This window comes from Sceloporus occidentalis, unplaced genomic scaffold (assembly GCF_023333645.1).
Source record: "Sceloporus occidentalis isolate IW3139 unplaced genomic scaffold, rSceOcc1.0.p SCAF_9, whole genome shotgun sequence".
NCBI lineage: Eukaryota > Metazoa > Chordata > Lepidosauria > Squamata > Phrynosomatidae > Sceloporus > Sceloporus occidentalis.
Genome location: NW_028316989.1, coordinates 5,913,188 through 5,938,348, shown reverse-complemented (window position 1 = coordinate 5,938,348; position 25,161 = coordinate 5,913,188). Strand labels below are relative to the sequence as shown.

General features: G+C 39.4%; 1 protein-coding gene and 1 pseudogene across 4 annotated transcripts in view; both read left to right on the top strand.

Moving 5' to 3' along the window:
* LRRTM4 (leucine rich repeat transmembrane neuronal 4) overlaps positions 1 to 25,161 on the top strand; it is a 234,204-nt gene that overhangs the window by 58,737 nt on the left and 150,306 nt on the right. The window lies entirely within an intron of this gene.
* Positions 21,755 to 22,160, top strand: LOC149306795 (protein cornichon homolog 1 pseudogene; annotated as a pseudogene).

Sequence of the window (25,161 nt, the reverse complement as noted above, 5' to 3'; positions counted from 1 at the left end):
CAGCCACATGTGAATTTTGCACAGACTAAGCCTTGAGTTGCAAACTGCCTTCCAAAACCTCTCGATGTCCCCTTGCACTGGAAGACAGAGGTACATGTGTACTATGAGCATCTGCTATGCCCATAACTAGACAACTGCTCTGATGTACATTTGAGGTAGCTATCAAACCATTAAATATGATTCAACTTCTGATTCAGTCAGTTTCTGATTGTGGAATTAAGTGGGGGAAGAATGGCAGTATCTTGTCCTTTGCTCCAGGCAGCAAAATGATTTAGGCCTGTTATGTCTTTTACTATCACATCCAATTTGTCCCAGAAAACTAGTGAGTGGAGGACATTTGAATGCCAACAGCACTTGCCATAGTGTTCATCAGATCTCTCTCTCTCTCTCTCTTTCTCTCTCACTCACTTTCTTTGTACTTGAGGTGGCAAACAACTGAAGTGTAATGAAACAGTATAACAATTGCAGCTATCTCTCCTTTCTATTTGTTTTTTTAAAACAAAATATGACTAGTGGATAACAAATAATAGCCATCAAGGACCTAACCTAAACAATGAGAAAATCATGATAAATAGAGTTCCCATATCTTGGATCAAACACTGGACTTCATTGTATGGGCCCTGGGGTACGAGCCCAGCGTGGAATGGAAGGGGGCAGTTAGAGAATGGAATGGGGATATCATCTATTTTACTGCATGCCAGAATGCTGCCAATGCCGCCGGAAGTCCCCATTTTGTTCCCCATCCATCCCCCAGAGGCTGATTTTCAGGAACTGAAAACTATATAATTATAATATCCATCGCAGATGACATGACTTGAAAAATATCTTCACTCCATCCCATTTAAATTCACTGATATAAGTACACCATCTCCTCATGTATGATGGACCGAGCTCTGACAGGGATGAATGAGAATATTGTTTTACTTCATTTTTTTCAATCAAAATTATCAAAATATGTGAAAGAATATGTGAAAGAAAATGTAACTGATACCATTTGCCTGTCCCTAGCTCATTTATCATCTCTGTCTCTCTGATATCATATTCCTCCACAACCTCAGAATTGACCATTAGCCTTGCTTGGCATAAATAGGCAGTTTAAAATCAAAATAAGCATCATCTGGGTCTCCCTGGTAACCTGCAATGCTGAACTGGTGCTTCCCACAGGCTAGCAGGCAGCTGATCTGTCAAAGATTTCAGCTTAGCACATTGCAGCAGCTCTTCTCTCTCCTTACTGCCTGTCAGCAGAGTATGCATAGTTAAAGAGGGAATGCAAAATAAAAATATACCTGTAATGCAGCTTAATAAGAGCCCTTCTTGTTTTAAAAGATGCCCAAGGATATTGTGGCTGGCAAAAAAAAAAAAAAACCCAGCACACAAACCCAAGCTGGCGAAGCTGCAAAAGAAGAGTGATGCCACAAAAACTTGGTGAATGAAAAGAGTATGTGGCACAATGGAGCCCATTAAAAGCCTTATAGGGATGTAGAAATGCCAGCTCAACTCCATCTCCAAGGCAACTCTATAACTTACAACAGGGTGAGCAGAAGTTAAGGTCTGAATATACGCTGATATCTCTCTGAGTGAATAGCAGGATTGGCAAGGGTTTCTTGCTAGTTTTTAAAAATAGCATCAACAAAATGACTCCCCTTTCCTTTATACTAAGTATAAAACTAGATATTAAGGAGAGTGAACATTCCCTATAATTAACATGTTGTCCTTCTCACTGTCTTATTCTTTTAACAATCAGGAATTGGGACTGGACTAGATATCCCTCAAGGTCCCTTCCATCTCTATGATTCTAAGCTCTTTCTAAGAGGAGATCTTCAAACTTGGCCAATGCTAATGACACCACTTCTGATATTTCCTAAATTAAGGAAGTAGGATGTAAGATGGTAGTTGGTGACTGTAGCAGAAATAACAGCAGTCTTAAGGATGAATGGATGTGAAAGAATCCGAGTGGATGTCTTTTCATTACTTGTTTTAGGTTCAGGATGAAAGATGTCTGTAGACCCAAACAAGGAACAGAATAATTCCTTATACCCTTAACTTCAGGATTGTCAAATTAACATGTAAGTGCCTCTCCAGAGTTTCATATGAGGAGCCTTTCCATATTTTCTCATAGGTGACAAGGATGGAAACTGGGATCTTGTGAATGTAAAACATGTGTTGTTTTATTGGGCTATGGCCCTTTCTTAAAGAAGGGCTATGCAAATGAGAACTAGTGGTCAGAGTACTAAACTGAAGACTTGGCAAACCAGCTTCTATTCCTCACTGAGCTAAGGAAATCTCTTGAGAAGTAACTGAAACCTAAGTAGCTCATAGTTTGACTGTAGCATAAATATAATTTTTGAACATAAAATGCCATGAATGCTGCTTAATTTCAACCACCCTCTTCAACAGACTATCCAGATTGTTAACATGACTGAATGTGCCTTCAGTTGCAGCTGTTGTATAACTGGATCTATTCTGAGATTAAATGTTCTGTCAAAAGTTCCTTGTTTCTGTTCTTTTTTGCCACAATCACTTTATTAACTGCTTCCAAAAGAACCTGCTCATAAGAGTCGTATACAGGATGTATTGATTCTGTTGGGCAGAGAAATATTCTGCACATACCCGGAGACTCCGAAAACCCCACCAAAAACTATGGATGCCGGCCATGAAAGCCTTCGACTCCACATTCAAATTAAGAATTCTCCACTCAGTTAACCGATCAGTCTTTGTAGCTATTCCCTTATTGCTGTACTTCCAGTTCTTCAATGTGCCCAAACTGAAATAAATCAACCGTCAACAAACAAGGTGCATGAAGAGTGAGTGAAGTTGATATGCTGATAAGTTTGGAAAGAAAAGGGAGATGCAGATCAGTGGCAAACTGAATTGAAAAAGTAGTTTACTCTTTTATATTTATTGTTTTATGTACAGAGCTGTGCAAATCCACAGCACTATATAAATAAAGAATAATAATAATAGTAAGATGAGATCAATCTTTAGGTCAGCCATATCCAATCTGACTTACAGTACTCCTTAAGTGTTCACAGACTTACAGTTGAATGATCTGTTCTAGAGCCTTTTCTGTTGTTGTCATTAAACTGACTGGTTGGTAGTTGCTCAGGCTCTCATTCCTCCCTTTTTGAAGATGGGGACATCATTCACCATCCTAAAATCTGCAGGGACCTCTTCAGTTTTCCAAGAATTCTCAAAGATGATTAACAATGACTCCAAGATTACATCTGCAAATTCCTTTAGTACTCTTGAGTGCAATTCATCTGGCCCTGAAGACCTGAATTAATTTAGAGTAGCTAGTTATTCCTTTACTTTATCTGTTTTGGGCTCCAAGCCCCTTTGTAGGGCACAGTTTTCCTTGTAGGAGAAAACCTAAACAAATAATGTGTTTAACATGTGAAGTCGAACAGTCCTGCTTTCTCTCTGACCCCTGTTACCACTTCACCATCTTCTCTATTTAGTGGTCCTACCATTTCCTTGGTCTTCCTCTTGGTCTGAAAATAGGGAAACAAACAAACAAACAAACAAAAACACACTTTTAATGATTTTAACCTCTCTAGCCAGCCTGTGCTTATTATATTTGTTGATTCTGTAAGTTTTGATAACAAGGCTTTTGTATTATATTTGAACATGTTTTTGATGAAGTTTAACTTCTTTGCTTGGGATATAGCTTTTACTACAACATAAAAGGCACATCGTGTATAGTTTTTATGAACCATAGCCTAGTTTAGAATATTCATATTCCTTAAATGAATTTTATAACAGTTCTTCAAAAATTTCAGTGATGACCAGATTGTTTTCAGGTACTGTCTAAAATGTCCTTAGCCAATACAGCTGTAAATAGGTTGGGACATGGTAAGCTAAAGGTTTGCCTGTTCCCATATAAACATGGCCAGATGCTGAGATCTGCAGGAGATACAAACGTGGCAGTGTTGCCTCCATGTTGCCAGAGGAGAATGAGAAATATTTTTTGGGGATGAACACGTCCATTGAAATGAGGATTTATTTTGCATCTCTGGAGATTTGTGAACAGAATGGAATGCATCTTACCATGGAAACAGGTATATCTGCAATCCTTGAGATGCATTCCACAGGGGAACATATCTTAACCCATGCATGATTTTTTGTAAAGAAAAATGTGGATGAGTATGCTTTAGACAACACAAAGGGCCTAATAGAAAAATGTTTAATTTTAATAAATATGTGTGCTAAAAAAATCAACAAATTATACTGGTGTTTGGGGGGTGGTGAGCATCAAAACCTCGTACAGAAATAAGATTGGAATGAGAATGCCAATCAAAGATTACAAAACGCACTGAAAACCAGATTGATGCTGCCAACTGCTGGCGTTTCTATTGTATCAGGTAAAGGCTGGTCTCTTTCTGTTCTTGTTGTTGTTGTTGTTGTTGTTGTTGTTGTTGTTGTGTGTTTTCAAGCCAAATTTGATTTATGTTGATGCAATCATAAAGTTTTCTCAGTATAATTTCATCAAAGGAGGGACGGAATTACCTTCTTTTAAAGCTGAGAGGCCTGGGTTTGTCCTGTCTGGAAGACATGGGCATTTGCCCCTGAGCCACGATTGGCCAGTTTGCACACCAGTCTAGTGGTCCCAGACTGATCCCAGCCCCACCAGTCTGGGACCACTAGACTGATGTGCAAACTGGCCAAAATGACCTGCTATTTGCTGCAGAGTTTTCAGGAAGTGAAGACCTCAGCCTGAATGACATACGATTGTTTCTAAAGAACTTCTCAACAACAACAACAACAACAACAACAACAACAAAGCAGGATTAAAATTATATACAAATATGAATCAGATGAACCTTCTCAGTAATGAAGAAGTCACTATGATGGTTTCGGCACAGCAGTGCCATCAGACCCAGATGGTGGGACAGGGCTCTACTTTCCTAGTACTATATTTGCACAGAGGCATATGTGGCTGCATTTCCTTTTGTGGTTAGCCTAATATATACATATTTGTGGACAAAAAGATATATGTTAAGATAAGCACAAAAGGAGGTTCAGCTACATATGTATTTTTGACAAAATGTTTGCCGTAATATATGCCTTTTGTATGCAGATTTCCATAACTCAGAAAATGACTTTAGATGCATTCCTTTTATTGGTAAGGATGGAAAGATTATTCAAAAAGAATACTCCTGCATCATACACACACACACACACACACACCTCTGCTTGATATGTAAACTGCATAAAAGAAATATATAAAAGCAAATGGAAGTAATGTGACTGGAACAAAGATGACCCAAACTGGGTGATCAAATGATTTTCATGGAGTTGGTGCAAAAGGAGAGCAGGTTTTATGGATACATTGAGGGTAAGGATCTAAAGAAATCTTGCCACCAGGAATCTTTGTTGTTCTAAGTGAGATTGGTTATCTTGGCAGGTTGAGATAATACCTCAAGGATTTCCAACCTCTTGAGCAAACTCGCCTCCAATACAAGATGACTGATGTGTCAGTTTTCCTCACTGCAGTTTCTGCAATTTGCACACAATATGCCTTGCATAAAATGCCTGTCTCCGAACAAATCTAGAGTCTTTGTGGAACTAAGCACACCTAAAGAAAAAGCAGGCAGCACAAGAAAGGCAGATTGATTGCAATATTGGAATATTGCTTGCAAAGACACAAGCAACCCTTTATTTGTGTTTACGTGCCTTTATGTCACTTTTTGAGTTATGATGACCCTATGAAATTCACAGGGTGCTTATTTATTGCATGTACCCACTACACTGTCTGTTGAATCCTAACTTCATTGCTGGATGTCTTTGTAGCATCTGAACGTACCAGATTAACCTGGGAATGTGAACTGAAAGAATATTCACTATTATTAGTGTTCAGGTTGAAAAATTAGTTTCACAACAGTTGGAAATCAGCAGTGAGAAGAAGAATAGACTCATGCAGATTTTGCACAATTTTCCTCTGTATTCAGTGTCCTAAGTGTGGAACAGGATGGAATTATTCTGCAGAGGATAACAAGTATTTTCTTGCACACATGCATGCCACACACACACACACACACACACACACACACACTTGAGTAAAAATATGGGGAGAATATAATGGAGGAATATTTATTGTATCCAACAGGAGAAGTACTTTCATTTTCCATCTTCACATGCAAAGACAAAATAGTCAAGGATACCATCTTTTTGGTATGCAGCTTAATGGAAAAGGTAAAGTTTTTGGTATTGGTTACCCCTGCCATCAGAATAGAGCCGTCTCTATATTACCTTATATATATTATCACTATCTTTTCATATTGAAGTTTTTGACTGATGTAATGGGTAGGTATGGAAGGAGATTTCCTTGGACTCACTAATCTTGACAAGGTTAGCATTTCCACACTGCCAGAGACTTGTTGCAAGACAATGAGCAACTTGCGTTAATAATTCACAGTTCTGAAAGAGCCACAAGGTGTTTCCAGAAAACAAAGGACACACAAAATTATGTGCAGATTCTAAAACATAAATGATTAAAATGTACACGGCTGGAAAACTATGCAGAAACATGGTCAAGTCACTGGGAGAAAGTTGTGTAAATTAGAGAAACTATAAAAATAAATGTGCACAAACTAAGAAAATCCTTCTACAGATTACAGCATGGAAAGAAAACATAGAGACTCACAAACTAATACGAAGCAATGATAGGAAGAGAAATAACACATCTGTCAAGGGTATGGCTCATAAGAGCTGTAGGAGTGTGTGTGTATGTTTGTGTGTATGTGTATGAACTTGAGTGAACATGGAAAGCTCTTAACTTGGGGGTGTTAAATCCAAAAGGAGTTTTGTTGTTAATTAACTATTATTAAAGTACACACTAGGGGATCTAATCCATGCTTATGTTGTATGTGAGAACAGGAAGCTGCAAAGGAATATTGTTGCCACTGAGAAGGCAGAGACATTTTCTGTGAGTCTCAAGAGAGCTTTTGTATTTGCAAGAACAATTTGTGCACAAATTGCATGAAATGTGCAAATTGCATAGCTAAATGACAAGTAAGTGCTGCTTGGTTGCATGGACTTTTAAAAACCAGAGGCATTCACAGAGCTGTTTGCATTTTTTGATCAGTCAGCCAATTCTTCTATGCTTATATTCTGTGTGTGTGTGTGTGTGTGTGTGTGTGTGTGCACCTGCTTTGGTTCACAAAAGGAAAAGACAGTAGTTTGGCACAGAAATGTCTCTGCAAAAAGTATGAAACCTACCAAAGCAAAGAACACTTCTTTTTGTCCTGTTCTTTTGCTGAAGGGACAAACTGTTATGGATGGTGACAATTTGTTGATGAGAACAAGAGATCCTGGAAACAGTCTTACACACATTAAGCCCATGCAATTCAGAGGCTCTTAGTCTAAAAGGGCAGGGTTTATCACCTACTCTTCAGTGACTTTGACTGAGCAGTCAGGAAAATGCAGTAATGGATACTTAAATGGACCAGACATAGGACAGTACAGGAGGGAATGTCCCATGCATTTCATGGTGAGTACCTCTTGGCATCTGGAGGGTGAAAGAAGTATCTCTAGACTTGTCCTCTTGTTTCATGGCCTGAGGAGGAGGGAAATGAACCTGTTTGGGGAACCCCATAGGACACATTCACCCAGTTCTTGGGGGGCTGTTGATCTGCATTGCTCTCCATTACAAACAGCTATTGCAAAATGAAACCAGAGACATTGGACTTGTGACAGGGAGTAGTTGGCTTGCCTATAATAACATAACGAGGGGAGCCCAGTATGACCCATGCCTCCATCGCACATACACACACCACACCCACATATCCTTACTGCAGAAGATTGTTATACATTTGTAATAAAAGTATAGCATGAACATCTGGTTCTTGCTACTTTTTCCAGCTGTGTATGCGATGAAGTTGTGCAAAAATTGTCTGTCTGCTGAATTTAGAAAATGATCAGCTGCATTTAAGGCTTGGCCTGACGAAGGCTGAGTAGCTAACTACAAAGTGCTCCTATTGCTGCTGTGTATCTTGCCTTTTCCTCAACATCATGGGCAAGGTGTTAATTTTTATCTCCATTATAGATAGTGCTGGTACCAATTTTCACCTGGAATTTCCTCTGAATGGGCACTTAGCTAATAGAGGATGCCATCCTGTTTTGCTGCAAAGGAACCATTGAGGGAGATGGAATGAACTAGACAGAATGAGATGATGGAACTTGCTAATTATCATGGCTGGGGTAGTGAAGTGCAGCGGTGGTTCAGAAAAGGTAATAATTGTAGGTCTTTCTGTATCTGTGAGCTGGAAAAAATGTACCCTAGAATTGCATTAAGTGAGGGAGTGAATGGCTGAAAGCTTCATGATGCGACAAGCAAAAGTCCACTGATGGCACAGATGTATTCAAATAATTCAAAGCAGAAGTTTCACAGATGTGTGTCCAGCTTTCTGCTTAATCCTTTGCCTTCTACATTTGAAATATGCCGAAAAACTGGAAATTCTCAGACTTTCCTGTTTAGTTTTTTTTCCTTTCTTCTTAGGAAGTTAATTGTATTATTTACTGCATGAGTCTATCTAGATAATATGAGGAAGGCTGAACATTCGTTTATGTCCTTTATCACAAGTTCTTATGGACATGCCACATTGGATGCATCTACACAGAAGAAACAATGGAGTCTGACACCAGTTTAAGTGATATAGCTCGATCCTATAGTGTAGCTTTACAGGGTCTTTAGGCTTCTCTGACAAAAAGAGTGCCGGTGCCTCACAAAACTACAAATCCCAGTATTCTATAGGATGGAGCCACAGCAGTGAAAGTGGTGTCAAACTGCATTATTTCTACAGTGAAGATGCACCCTTACCTTTACCGCTATATCAGGACTCTACATTTAGTGACCAGTTGACATCTATTATACATACTCATGTATAAGACTTGAAATTTAAGTCAAAAAATTGACCCCCCCCCCCCCAAAAAAAAACTGAATTGACTTATCTACAGGTCAATGTAAGTATTTTACTTTAACTCTTATATATAAAAAGGTAACCATCCTCTGGTGAAAGGCCAGTGTATAATCTGTCCTGGAAGCACTGACCCTTCTCTGCTCTTTCATACATCAAGTCTTTAGGCTGAGCACAAACAGTTATACCTGCTCAATTTTGTGAGTTCTTTGGGATTGTTTTATTTTGCTTCATCCTTCAGATCCTTTGTTACATACCCCTAAGTTTTATCACCCTTAAGTAATATCAAAATCCATAATTTTGTCCCCCAGACATGCCTCGATTTATACATGAGGTCAACTTATACTCAAACATATACAGTATTTTTTCTCCCAATCTTTTGTTGCCATATAAGAACTGCTGCATCACCAAATGGACTTGATTGTGTACTAAGATGATGGTCATAAGATCAAATCATGGTTTGGATCCAAACTGTGTCTAGCACAAATAATGGATTAGCATGATATCATAGCTGAGTTATATTAAGGATTACAATATCTCCTTTTTTATCTGCCTAAGGCTGCAGCCACACTGCAGAAATAAACTAGTTTGACACCACTTTAATTGCCACATGGTTCAGTGCTATGGAATTCTGGGAAATGTAGGTTTGGGAGACATTTAGCCTTCTTTCTCAGCGAGATCTGGTGCCACAACAAACTATAATTCCCAAAATTCCATGGGATTGTGCCATATCAGTTAAAGTGAGGTCAACTTGTATTGTTTCACTGCCCTGTGTGCCTGGTCCCCACATAACCAAGAAGAGAAGTGTCCTCTGCCTGCATTGACATCCCATAGTCCATCTTAACTGACCAGAGAAGTAACATTCGACATAAAACATAGCCCCATAACTCTAATATTGTCACATTTCCTCTGCTATACAATTTGTCCTGATGAAGAAACCAAGAAAGTTTTGTAAGTTTGCATGGTGTATTTTGTGCATTTCAGTTTGCCCAGTAAAGATATCACTGTTTTGTAGTTTTGTTGTATTTTGCTGCATGGCCAACACAGCTGCACCAGAAAATGTTTCCTTGATTTTATTGAGTTTTTCCAACTCCCATTTGCTATCTTTTCTGTTCTTTTTTGTATTAAATCACCAGATTTTATGTTGTCATATCATACGGAACTTCATTTAACTTTAACACATCTTTCAGAATTTGTGCACTTATTTGTTCAGTTTCCTAATTTACAGATTTTTTTCCCTGTTGACCAAAATGTGCCTATGTTTTCCTACCTAGTTTAGCTTGTTTCCAGTTACTCAGAAACACACTGTAAGCCTCACAAAGGGGCAAATGTTCCTAGAGTAATGCACATTTTCTCCTAACAAGTCTCAGGAGGTGCAAAAGTACAACTTCCATCATGACTGTTGAGCCCAAAGAAACTCTCACCATCCCTAGGTTATATTATAGCAATACCATTGCATATATTGCAGAAATCTGAGAGCTGACCTATTATGCTTGATTCCCATTTGGTGATGACTGCAGCATGCTATGGATGGAAACTGAACAAGTCACATCTCATAGCTCCACTGTGTTAGAACAAATGCAAGGGCAGGCACCCACTTAACAGCAGGCGCTTTAGATGAGCAAATCAGGACACTTTTGGGGAGGAAAAGTAGAAGAGAAGCCTGGCATATACGGTGAGTTAGGGGAACGGAAACAGCATGTATTTAAATAGATTGTACAGTATGCTTCCATTTCGGCACAGTGGGTGCTGCAAGATCCTGCTCAGAATATAAAACCGTAGCTTATACCAGCATGTCTGCCTGTGAATATATGTCTTTTGGTGCTAGTGCCTTGCTGCTTGGAAACTGCTCTATTTGGGGGAGAGAATCTTGGGTTAATTACTATCCAGAAATAGCACTGAAGTTGTTTGGCAAGGGCTTTGCGGAGAAAAAATGAAGGATTCAGAAGTAAATGTAGTTATTTTGTTGTTGCCGCTGTTGCTAGTGTTTTAAATAGAGCGTCCTAAATGTATGCACAGTTTTGCTTTCTTCTTTCTCTGTGAATCCATAACCATAGCATATACTGGAGCTGTTAGCTTGGATTGTAGAAAGGGAGACAAACACACATGCTGTTTTTGTTGGTTTTCCAGAGCTGTTGTTTGACTACAGTTACATCAAGTATTTTATTCCAGGATGAAGATTGTTTAACGAAGAACTTAATTTAGTATACACTATACAAACATAGACTAATCATAGAAAAGTGCCTTTTGCAAGGTCAGGCTGTTGCTGTGTCTAACTCCAAACTTTGGCCTGCTCCTTCTCTCTAGAATCTCAGGTAACCTTTCCCATCAGTGGTTCTGTTTTTGTTATGTGACTCCAAGTTGACTCCAATTTATGGTGAACTTATCACATGGAGTTCATGATAAGATTTATTTGGAGGAGTTTTGTCGTTGCCTCTTTGTAAGTTGAGAGAGTATAACATGCTCAATGTCTGAGCAGGATTTATAGTTCAATTAGTACTATAAGCTCTGATCAACGTGGGGTGAAACTCTTAATTAAACATCAACATGGTTGATCCAAACCCAGGCTTTTAAAAGGTAAGTACTCAATGCCTTGACTCCGTATGGATGAAGCGGTCATTTCTGCCAAAAAGCCAATGCCCAAATCCCCTCCCTTTAGCAAACAAGGAAAAGCTGAAGACTGTGGACCGAAATCCAGATGCTTCTTTTACAACCCTTGATTTAGTCTGGGAAGGAAGGCTCCATCATATGTTTAGTTAAAATTCTAGACCATTCAGTCCTAATGCCTTGTCGAATAGCAGGAGGTAAATTCTTGAACAGCATGCCCAGTTGCTGCTGAGGACAGTGCAGAGGCGATGCCATTGTTTATGGTAAATTTGCCCTCTTAAATGAGGACCTGCTGTGAATGAGGCAATGTTAGAGGAGAACTTCATTAGTCATTGCAATTCTTGTCATGGCTCAGAGCAGAGCTGGGATTAGGGAACCAGTATTAAACATCCTCAATTGCAATACATTGGGATACACAGGAAAATGTGTACACAGCACTATTCACTTACTGGAAATCCTCATTGCCAGTGACTTCACCAGTATACAAGCATCTAATCCCTCCTTGTTCATCTCATGACCTGTACTTCATGTAAACCAACAGTCTCTGTACTATTTTCCATATGTATACTAATTTACTATTTAGGAGAAAGGAACTGGCCCAATCATCTTTGAGTATTCTTTGCCTAAGAAAACTCGATAGAGTCATAGTTAAATACTGTAAATCACTGGCATTCTACTTTAAGCCATTCCACGAATATGTTTTATGCCTTCATTAGTTCAAACCACACCTCAGTAGATGCAATATGCATATTATGTGATGCCTTAGTGTCCATGTGCATGCGTTTACATGGATGCCAAAAAAACCTGAAACATTTGTACACAGTTCCAGAGATCCTAGATAGACAGTTGAAATATGAACAATAATTCACACAGATAAGAAGAAGATAGAGGGAGAGAAAGAGAGAAAGGTAAAATGAATGAATGAATGAATGAATGAAAAATGGATCCTCCCAAAAGATAAAAACATAGCCAATGATATAAAACAGCTTTAAAGGGCTAAAAGTGTTAAGCTTACTCTTCCAGGATGGTTAGCCATCCTCCAATAATTTATTCAGGAGAGATTTATCCAGTAGCTCTGGCTGCTCTGGGAGCCTAAGAATACCTGGAATACTGGGGATGGTGGATGAAAGAAAAAGTCAATAACTGATATGCTTCAGATTGCTTGACATTTTCCAAACACTAATAAAAAAACACTTTGATGATATTAACTGGAAGTGTTTACTCTTTATTGGCAAGCATAGTGTCTACTTTTTATTGGAAAATCTAGTCGGGGAGAATAACACAGAATTGAGAATTTTGCACTGTTTCTGTCTGGTATTTGCACATCCTGAATTGTTTAGGGAAATAATTCTATAAAGAAATACATACTTTTGGTGCATTCCCACAAGGCCACATCTGTAGCACCAATCTGTCACAGATCTTAATGGCAGACCAATGTCTGTGGTGCTACTATTTGTCTATCCTATTCTATAATATCATACAAAATTCTGTTCTGGATTATACCCTGAAATATTGGAGGATGTGCAAATACTGAGCAAAACTTGCTCAGAAATATTCATTTTCTCCAGCAGAAGGAGAATACTATAGGACTTGTTCATATCCAGGAATGACAAAGTCAAAGATTTGCATCCCTGTTTCTTATCCATCACCCCCATTATCTCTATAGTCATTGACAAGAACATTATGCAAGTCCTTTTCTTAATATGTCTATATAGGTTTTGCTTTAACAGAGTAAAATGAAAAGAAAAGAAGGAAGAAAAGAAGGTTAAATGTTTAAGGAGAGCGCTTGGAGTATCCACAAGAGGGCCACTCACTCTCTTCAGTGGCCTTGGTCCTGTAACAGGAATAACAAAAAGAAGTGTTAATGGTGCCTCTAAAGAGCTGAGAATAACCTCGAGGCCTTAATGGCATTTTGCTGGGAGGTCATGAAAATGCAGTCAGAGAACTGCAGACACAGCACCCCTAGCAAAGTAGATGGAATGTGTCTTCCTAATGAATGAATAGATTTTAAATGTGTAATTAAAAGGTTTTATGTTGTTTTTATTGCTTTGCAATGTTTTCCTGTCATTAGGTCAGTTGTATAGCAAGGAGTACATTCCAGGGGCTAAGAATAGCCATTTTGCAGCAAGGAAGCCATTAAATATCATGTGGCCATTAAAGAAAAAAACAGTAAAAAGAGCAGAGAAGAGGTTCTCTTGCTGCCCATGTGATACACAATCCTTGCAGCTAGCATGCATAAGATAGAGCTAGGAAGCTGACCCCAGAACAGATCACCCAGTGGCATCAACAGATTTGAACTGTAAAGTGTATGAGCAGCATTTTTAAATCACATGAAAATGTGTCTTGTTTTTATTCTGTGAACATGCCACTATTCGAGTCTGAAAAACACCTGTCGTTGTAATATTCACTGCGGCACACATGCTAGTCCAGTTTCTGATTCGTTTTGCTTCTAGTTTCTACGTGAATGTGATATGACCTGAGCATGAAGAAGCAATGCAGGAGTATAGACTTCCATGTACCACAGGGATGGAAAGAAAATTAATAAATATCTATTTTATAAAAATAGTGGTAAAATTGAAACAGTGCCAGTTCTTACCAGGAGTTGGAAAACACATCAGGATGTTTATTCCATGCAAAACAATGCCATTAGTGATTTGTTAGTGAAGGTTTTGCACAGAGGTTATTCTCCCTGTACAGAGCAAGACTCTCTTTCATTCTCAGCTGTCATCTCAAATGCTGACTGATACTGAGATGTGCCATATTCCCTCATTTAGACCAGCTGTGCCAGGCAGGTATCGCAGCACAAGTCACCAGGGAGGGGGTGACAGCTAAGTGACAGAACACCTGTTTTGCATAATACAATCCCTTGTTATCTCGACTCAGAAACATCAGTTGATAGTAAGGACCTGAGGCCTGTCAATCAGTCTTTGGGCCAAGGTGGGCTACACACAACCAAAAGGGAGTCAAGTACTCCCTATCAATCAGTTCTCCAGTACCTGCTGTGGCCACCATAGCAATGATGCCGAAATTGAGAGCTGTTGTTGCTGCTGCTGCCGAGGAAACACACTTTTGCCAAAACGCAATGGGAAAGATTCCTTACCCTTTATTCCAGAAAGGAAGGAATTTAAGCCTTGCATAACAACAAGCTCCCATGGTAGAGGTGGGAGCTCTGGCTCTATCCTTTACATAAAGAACCACGGAACATTTACTGCCAAATTTTGGTATCAAAATCAGCTGTTTCCATGAATTTTCAATGGTGACAGTGGATCTCAATGGATTTTGCAGAATCCTATGTGGCTTCCATTGCCCCAAACATTTCTCACCCTTCAACAGATCAGAAATTGTATTTACAACAGAACGATTCCCAGGAATGATTTTTTTAACAGGCAATAATAGCCATAGCAAGTACATTTCTATACTACTTATCAGTGCACTTAAGCACTCCTTAAGCAGTTTATAATGTGTAAGCCAATTGCCTCCAACAAGCTGGCTACTTTTTCCAACCCCAGAAGGATGCAAGGCTGAGTCAACCTTGAGCCCCTGGCTGGTTTTGAACTCATAACGTTATGGTTTGTGAACGAGTGGCTGCAGTACAGGCATTTAAACACTGCGTCACCAGGGCTCTTAAGAAATCAAGAACTGCTAATTTAATCTGTCTTGATTACTGATTAACATTGAAGAATGGTGCTGAAATATACAAGGGATTTGTATTACCACAACTCAACTTCAGTCATTTCCATTTATATCCCATGTGTTTTCAGCTATGTGATAGTGAATGTGATTTCATGTGTTCTGTATGAAAGTCTGAAAGAAAAGTACACTTAAGATATGGCATATGTGGACAGAAATATTAATAGATAGGGTTGAAAAATCATTAATACTGAATGAACTGCCCCCCCTCCTTTATTTTCACTTTCTTTTAATTACAGATTTGGCTGTTTAAAAGTTTGAGGAGATGCATGTGTGAACAAACCTGAAGAGGACATTAATTATAATCTCTCTGCATGCTATCCCTTTGTAATGAAGACTAGATAATTATAATTTCTCTTGATCAGGAATTTCAAAGAGATTCAAAATCAACAGAGAGAGAGAGAGAGACAGTGTTTTACTGTAAAACAAATGGGCTGTTTTCTCATGACCATGGCTTTCAGTTGGCACGGAATAACTTCCAATTAATACTTAATATTTTTCCCCTTAAAGGCCCACCAATATCCTATATCAGCTACTTAGTTACATCTGCAAAACTAACTAACATTTAATGGCCTGACTCCTCCACACACTCATACCTTTAAGATTGGGTGAAGGAGGTCCATTCAGCTTGTGAGTGGGGCACCAAAAGGGTGGCATTTCCACCCCTTCTCCCTGGAAAGCAAAGCTTTGACAAGGACTTGTGGTGGTGTCTTGCTTTGGATTACCACAGTCTCACTTGCTAGTGGGAAGAGGATGGAAATGTCATCCTCCTTGTATCCCAGTTGGAACCTGCATGGACCTCTTTTGCCTGATTCAGCTGCTGGTTCTGAAACTGGACTGGGGTGGCATTTGTGGGTTTATAGTAAGACTGGAGACCTGTCTGCAAGACCCTGATAAATCAGCCTCCTCTTTGTTGGGAAGACCAGATGATTCATGTCCCAAATTTCAATTCTGGTGGGATCAGACCAGATGATGGCTGGCCAATTCAGCACCATAGCTAGGGTATACCCCTCTAAATACATATTTGAGGATACCTCACCAGATGCTCCAGATCTTCCAGGAAGATCTGAAGCCCTCCATTCTGACCCCAGGCAGTATTTGAAATGTGTCCTGCTCTGGCACTTGACACGTCTCATTGTGAGTGTGGAATGTAAGAGTAACTGATCTATTGTATTTCATGTGTGATTCCACCTCCAGGGCTTGATTTCATCAGATCCTTACATGACCAACATGTTAACTAGGGTTGTATTCCTTTCTGAAAATTTACAGGATCTTAATATGGATCATTCCTGTGGTGCATGTCATTTTCATAACCGTCCACAACAAATTTAGAAAAAATACTGGGGAAACCCTCCAACTCATCTTGCCCAACACCTGTACCTGTTCTTAAATGTCTTGGACTTGATGCTTCCAGAACAGAAAACCTTCTGTGCAATTTTCATCAAAATTTCCATAAATAAAACACGATTAGCAATTATTTCCCCCTCATGTTTTAAAATCAAAAAGTTAAGGCTGGCAGCAAAAAAGGAAAAGAAAACATTACCACAACCCTGTATCTATTCATTTGCAGTTATGGAAGGCATTGTTCTCTAAGATAGAGGGGAAACCTTGATCCATCTGTTGACATTCAGTGATTGACAAGGAACACAGATTAAGGTCTACATTCAATTGCTAATCTTAGGAAGAGTAACTCTATTAAATCAATTCCTGAAAAGTAAGTTAGCACTCATGGAAACCAGTTTAATTCAGTGGATCTAATCTAGTTGGCTTAGTAATTGGTCTGACTCTTTGGATCTCAAGATTCTCTTTCAGACTGTCAAACTGATTTCCTTTCGAAAACACCAAATTAAGGGCCAAACTGAATCTTGTGGTTGGTACAGACTCCTGCTTTTCAAACCATATCTGTGGGTTCTTTCAAGGAATTTGCCTGACTGTTGTGGACAATAAGATGCTGGAAGAGATGAGCCAGATAGCAGAAGTTTCCTTATATTCTGACTTGTTATATTCTCTTCTGGCATGTCAAGTGTAGGAATGGAGCTCTGCCTACTGATGCATGTGGATAATGCAGACCAGAATACAAAATGCTGTTGTCTTGAAATACACTAGACATTTTTGGGTCCCCTCCCCTGTTTCCTTACTGTTTCAATATTATCTTCAGTTTTATATTTTTAATAAGGCATACCAATAAGGCATGCCAAGGGCAACCATGGAAACAAGAGATGCTCACCATCCTTTTCCTTATTCATGAGAGGTTGTAATTTCAGAGCAATGGGCTAGTTACCTTTCTTGCTGGTGCAGTCACTCCATTGATTGGCAGAGCAGCCGATTTTTGTGCATATGCATGATCCCTGAGGTTGGATTTTGATTAAAGTGATGCTCAGATCAGATTAAAAGGAAATTCTGCCAAGGTTTCACACTGCAGAAGCTTATGTGCATGCAGACCTCGGTCAGAAAAGGGGACAGAAATCATTTTTGCAGTGCTCATATAAATCTGAATAACTTTCCTTTGATAGCCAGGGCACAAATCTAAGGATTCTGCTTCCCATTTCTACTGGTGTAGCTTCACGTAAATTAAGAGATGCATGCTTACAGAACCATGAAGTTACAATGTGCATGGGAAATCACAGCAGAATCTCAGTGGTGTGATGTGTATAAGAAATTTGTTCCTGGATCCAGGATAGTATTTCAGAAAAAAAAACTGGTAGATTCATAGACTAATAATAGACTGCAAGATCTTGGGAAGAAAGGGAACCTGCTAGAGATTGTATGTAGGAAAGCATACAGAAGAGGGAACAGTCCTTGTTTTTCCTATCTCTTCATTTGGGTGGACAGTTGAAGGAACACTTGTTCCAGTGGGTTTCTGATACTAGGATACTGTCATACTGTGAATCTTCTAACCAGTGTGTTGTGTAGATTCAAGTATAAGTGTGTTTTCAAACTGTGATTTCACTGATCTTGGTGTTGGATGTTTTATGGTACAGTTTTATGCATGCTGTGAGTCACTCTGAATGCAGCTTTGTGGGAAATTGGGACTATTATTTATTTATTTAAAAAACCCTCTTTGTAATAAATTATAAACTGAAGATACAATCCATATCCTTTAAAAAAACGCACAGCTGAAGACTTTGTGCATCTCCTCCTTAAATGTGAGGTTAGTGGAGACAACAGGAAGGTACCTGACATTCTTTCCAGACCTATCATTCCAAACCTATCATTCATGTTTCAATAGCTTTATAGGGGCTGCCTTCTTGGTATTGGGAGAAAAGGTGAAACGGATCTTTCAGTTTACCTACTTCTGTTGCAAGTGCAGCCTTTGATGTATGCCTCTTGTGTAAAATAATAATTCCATTCTATGTTACGGCTTAAAATATGTATGATTCTTCAAGGCGATTCAGTGGCCTGTAGTGATGTGCTTTTGATCTGCAGACACTCCACTGAAATAATAATAGAATGCTGGTTACTGTAAAGCTGTGGAAGAGCCAATGAATGTAGCTTTGCTACGTAAAGCTGCAAATAATGAAGCCAGAGACTTGGAGGTTAAGCCAAGGTGCAATGAGACTGGAGATGTGGGATAGTAATTAGAGTCCAATGGGAGGTTAGGTAGGACCCCTATGGTTATTCTTAACTAATGATCACAGGTCTACTAAAATATCAGGTGGACATGTAAGAGTATCCCTTTAAATTTTAATTTCCATTCTAAGGCTGTAACTACATGGTAGAATTAATGCAGTTTGACACTGCTTTAACTGCCATGGCTCAGTGCTACAGAATTCTGGGATTTGTAGTTTGGTGAGATATTTAGCTTTCTCTGTCAGAGAGCTCTGGCACCACAACAAACTACCAATCCCAGGATTCCACAGGATGCAGCTATGCCATTTAATGCAGTCTCAAACTGAATTAAATCTGTAATGTGGAAGCAGACTAAAACAAAAAGATTGCAGACCTCATGAATGAGATACTAGGAACAAATATAAAATTAGGCAAAAGTAGTCCCCCAGAGATGAGAGTTGGTAGTCAAAAAATGTGTAGGCCCAACTATTCCCCAGCTCTGCTCAACTTTAGACTCAAGGTGGGGTTTATTGCATTCAGTGCCATCAATTACTTGCTGATGGATAGTCTTAACTTCAGAAACCCCAGTATCAATTTTTCCATAAATGCACTAGTAGGTTGAATCAGTGTGTTCCCTGTTCATTGTTCCATTTCCTTTCATGCGTTCTGTTCTGTATGGTACTTGCATGCAATGGTGCTATCTATAAAGGGAGAGTTGCCCCGTTTGTAGTCTGTAAATCAACGAGAACAAATTTTCTCTGAGCTGATGTACAAACACGTCAGCCGGACTGCATACAGCCAACAGCGGCAGATCAAAGTGAGACCTCTTTTTGATAGTCAGGCAATTGATTTGCAAACCTGCCTTTCTAGTGGATGTGAAGATGGGGAGAGAGAGAAAAAACTTTGCAGACTTAGGAAAAGTACAGTCTTTGAAGAGTAAAGATGCCATTTGTGTCCTGCAGGGGGCCTCTTTTCTATTTATTTGTTTGTTTGTTTTGATTATTTGTTTATATGCCATCTTTCTCCCAGAGTGAGGCCCAAGGCAGGTCTCAAAGAAACTCAATTAAAAAAATGTAAAAAAAAAATCAGAACTCTCACATTAAAAAGTGTAAAATTATTTAAAAGACATGCAAAACACACATCCCCATAATACATTAAAATAAAAAGCTTAAACAAAAAAGTATTTGCTTGGCAGCAAAAGGAAAGCAGGGAGGGGCCCAGCCTAGTCCTGTGCAAAAAGGTGTTCCACAGAATGGGAGCAGCCACCAAGAAGGCTCTCTGTTATGTCCTCAACAAGCATGGTGACGGGACCAAGAGAAAGCCTTCCCCTGAAGATATTGAGTTCTGGTAGTTCATATGGGGAAATACGATCTCTCAAATAGTCTGGACCTAAGCCTTATAGAGTTTTATGGGTCATTATTAACATTTTGCATTGTGCACAGAATAGCCAGTAATGCTGTTTTAACAAGGGAGTTATATGTTCTCTGTAACTGGTCCCCAGTCAGCATTCTGGCCACAGCGTTTTGGACCCACTGAAGTGTCCAGTTTCTAAAGACAGCCCCATGCAGAGAGTGTTACAGTAATCCACAAGGGATGTAGTCAAGGCATGATCTGATGTCTAAAGGAGTGGGAATAGCTGGTGCAGCAGTTTTAGCTGTGCAAATACAATCTTGGCCATTGAGTAGAGTCTAGGGAACTTATTGCACACACTTTTGTCTCCATTCTAGGCACAGGCAGGGAACATGCGCGGCTGAGTGAAAATGGAGTTTATCACATGCTAAACTGTACTCAAGGCATCCTCATGCCATCGCCAACCCTAACCTCCCCGGAGGTGCATGAATTTAGCCCAGAATCTTTCTGGCTGAGCAAAATTCACATGCCTCGCCCGGCTCGGGGACAGGTTAGAGTCGGCAATGGCATGAGGATGCCTTGAAGACAGTTTAGCATGCAATAAAATCCATTCTCACTTGGCCATGCGTGTTAATTGCCTGTGCCCAAACCGGATACAAAAGTGTGTGTGATAAACTCCTAGGAGAACCCCATCAAGCTCCAGAAGAGTCCTTATTCCTTGATCTGCATTTCAAATGGCCAGGAGCACCTCTGTCATCTTGGGGATGGATGGATGGATGGATGGATGGATGGATGGATGGATGGATGGATGGACAGATGTGTTTTATTTGGTCAATCACCAGCAAAATAGACCACTGCACTCCACCTACATGCCTCCCCCCGACCTTGGTTGCTGTCATACAGAGAACGCAGGTTTACCAAACTGGAAGAGGGTATCCCATCTCCCCAACTTCATCCAGCCAGGTCTCTGTAATACAAGTCTGGTTGGCATACTCAACCAGGATCAAGTCTGGAATCAAGGATGTTTATCCATTCACAGATCTGACATTTTGTTCTTGTTGCTCTTGCTTCTCAAAATGCAAGAAAGTTGGAATGGCTTTCTTGGCTGGCCTGCAACTTAAAATATAAATAAAGTAAAAGGAACAAGACCTACAGGTGGCATTTTTAAACAGTATTTAAAATGTGCTGATGGCTGCTTTATTGTCCATTAGAAATTTCCAGCTAGGAAATTAATTCCATAATCAGCTTATACTATGCTAAGTAGGTGAAATTATTATGCTTGAAGTGAGTGGGAAATGTGGGGATCCCAGGTGGGAGGTATTGCTTGGGGGGATGAGGAGGATACCTGCCTGTGTGCATGTGTGTGTTTTTAAAACTCTTTGTAGGGTAGTTCCCATGTACTCTCAGGCATCAGTTTCTATCAAACTGATTGACAAAGGGTAGGAAAAAAAAATCATCTCTATTGAGGAATTCATCTCTATTGAGAAGAACAGGAGAAAAATGTATGTACCATAAAATCATATAACAGGTTTGGAAGTAAATCCCTACTTCCTTCCTGCTTGGGCTGGTGGCAGCCACCCTGAATGGCCCTTCCTGGCATTCCCCGCATAGCAAACTGGGCTGGGATCTGCTCACCTGCCACCATGGCATTCATATTTACCGCCTTCTGCTACATGCTAGCCCCCCTCCTCACCGCCGCCCTCATCTTCTTCACCATCTGGCACATTGACTACAAGAATACCAAGAGACTTCTTGTACTTCTGGAGTACCTTATCCATGCATTTTTCTGTGTTATATTTCTGTGTGCAACAGGGTGGCTCATGCTTGGACTAAATATGCCATTATTGGCTTACCACATATGGAGGTATATGAGTAGGCCTGTGATGAGTGGACCAGGACTCTGTGACTCAACAGCCATTATGAATGCAGACATTTTAGCATATTGCCAGAAAGGGATGGTATCAACTAGCATTTAACCTTCTATTCATTTTTCTTTTTCTTTTTCCTTTCTATCTATATGGCATGGTTTATGTTTTGGTGAGCTCTTAAATGGTGATTGTCTGGCAGACCTGGTTCCAGCAATGTGCATGCAGAAAAGTCACAAAAGAAAGGATTATTTTAGAAGACTCTGGCATCAAGATTTAGCTCTGGAATCTAGTGATCACAGTTTCAGGAAGGGAGAAATGGCAGGACTTCATTTGGCCTGCATTTCAAAGTCAGCTGACCAGGGAAGAAAAGGAGGAAAAAATTGCCCCTTTTAAAGACCTTCATCCTCAGCTTCATATAACAGCTCCAAACCTGTTATATGATGGATCTAGGAAGGCTTGATGGGGGCTGCGTGGTCTTAAAGAATTAGAATTCCAAAGGAATATATTTTTGTCCTCAGTTATCTATCCCTGATCATGTAGTTTTACCTCCAGATTGTCTCTGTATGCAAAAATTACTGCCTTTTCCAATGGTCCAGATTCATGCTGCCTGGTAAATTCTGGAGGCTGGAGTCCAGAATCAATGTAAGCCCCATTGAGTTCAACAGGGATTACTCCTAGGAAAATATCAATAGGATTGCAACCTTAGAAAACATTTAGGTAGCCAATAGCTCTTAGCTTGGAATTTCAGAGGTTATTGGTGTCCTGCATTGGCAGAAGCTGTTTCATCCTATGCCATCAAGTCAAGCTTTCCACAAGCTAATAAGATCTTTTAGCCGTTGCTTTTATTTACGTTTGGTTCTTTTTTTCTTGCTGGCCTTAAGTAGGCTTATAAAAACACATGTCCTCTTTACCCTCTCTTATTCTGGTGCCTTGAGCATCAGAGCCATGTGCCTTAATATCCACCCAAGCAATAGAGGGAGGGGAGGGGAAGAGATACTATTCATTTGCAGTTCTATTCGCGGAAGCTACAGTTACCAATTCAAATCTGGAGACGAAAGATAATTGCAATAGCTGATTGCCAGACATCCTCCCATATTGACTCACAGGGCAAAGAAGGAGAGAGAAAGAGAAGCTGAAATTATAGCCCAACTCTCTCAGGAATATTAATGTAATAGTTTTAACACGATCCTCCTTGTTTTTTATCAAGAAAAGTTAATAAAAAAGGCATGGCTCTGGTAATTCTGTGAGATATTACATTTCCCTTCCATTAATTACAACGCAGTGTTCACTTTGTGAACTAATGAAACTTTTACACCTTTTGGGGGAGGAATGCAAGAGAGTGATCTCCCGCTGGGCTGCAAAAGCCCCTTGCAGAATGTAATTTTGTTTCCTAAAACTTTCATGTACGATATTCTGAAAATATTGCTCCTATGAAACAATATTTCACGTTCAGAGTTTGTAGAAGTGAACTTCCTTCATCATTCATACTTAGCTTGTATTACAGTTTGTCTTCAAACATCTGGATGGTTAATGATGCTTCCCCATCTCAATATCTGCCAAGAAGAGATTTCCAAACTAAAAATGTCATTACATGTTAATCTAGTGCCATAAAAGTAGAGAAAGATAACCTGATTAAACAAATGGCACACTGATAGGATGAATTTTCAACATTTGTCTATACACAACGGATTGAACAGTCAGTGTGCATGTGTGGAAAAGTATGTTGAACATTTATATTTAGTACCTAGTGACTTCCTCTTCCACAACCACAGACGTCAAGTAATCATTTCCCATAACTGTCTCTCACATTGGTTTTAAGGACTTTTGAGGCATTCCTTCTTAAGAGCACAACTTCATCTGGGGGATTCCTTACATGAACATTTTGCCTCGTGTCCTACTATAACTTGTAATTGAGGGGTTAAGTTCAGACTTTGACTCGAACATTTCAAAACATAGAATTTCTTTTTTCCACCGCCATTCTTTGGAAGGTCTGCTTGTATATTTAGGATCAGTGTCTTGATACATGACCCAATTTCAGTTTGGCTTCAGTTGTAAGACAGTCTGAGGGCAAGATTCCTTAGTCTTCTGACACAGTGCAGAATTCATGGTTGTGTCGATAATGGTAAAGCATACAGGTCCTTAGGCAGTTGCTATCACATTTCCACCACCATGGTTAATGCATGTTTTCCAAAATGTAATATTTCTCATTAAGGTGAAGTTCTACATTTAACTTGTCTGCTTCTAGAAATTTTGGGATCATTTATGCAATCTTTAGTGAACATCTGATGGGCGACAATATCTTCCTAGAAAGCTGTGGTTTCTTTATGGCTATCCTCCAAAGAACATAATTCTTATTGTGTGTTTTTCTGATCATTAAATCCTGAATGTTTACATTAACCTTCAACTCCTTGGACATTTCCCAGAGGATTTTTATAACTTCCTGGGCTATGTGGCAGTTTGATATTGGAATCAGTTTATGTCAATCTTGCCCATCTGTCTAACAATGAATTGGTGGACCTCTAAGTCTTTAGAAATGGTTTTGTAATTCTTCCTAGATGTTGAATGGCAATAAATGCTCTTCCGAGGTTCTCAAAGATGTCTCATGATTGTGATGTGTGTTTTGACGCAACCATATGATGAAGGACAAACTTTAAACATTTCTGACTTGTTAATAGAGTCAGGCCTCTCAGGATCTCTGTTACAAACCTACTTATTTAATTAAGCACCTGATTCTAATTTTCGTTAACTGGGTAATAATACAACTAGGGGTTCATTTATTTTTGCATCCACTCTCACTATTAATGTACTCATTGTTTGCCTGATTTGTGCATTGTTTTGTTACACAAGACACAGAAACTGGTTAATATAAACCCTATCATTTTTAAAATATATATATTATTTTTAGAAAAGGCTGCCAGTGAATCACAAAGGCGAACACAGTAAAAATGGAATTTGCATAATTATAATTAGGAACCTTTCAATGATAGGGAAATGAGGCCAAGAACACCATTCTCTTGAACTAAGAATGCACTGCTTCCATCAGTAGCGGGAATACATACTGCATTTACTCATGTATAAGTCTAAAGCTTTTAGTAAAGGATCTGAATAAGACATGTGTATGTTTGTCAGCCTTTCTGGGTAAAATCCTGCAAAGTTGTCACATTAAGTTAAAGGCTATAACC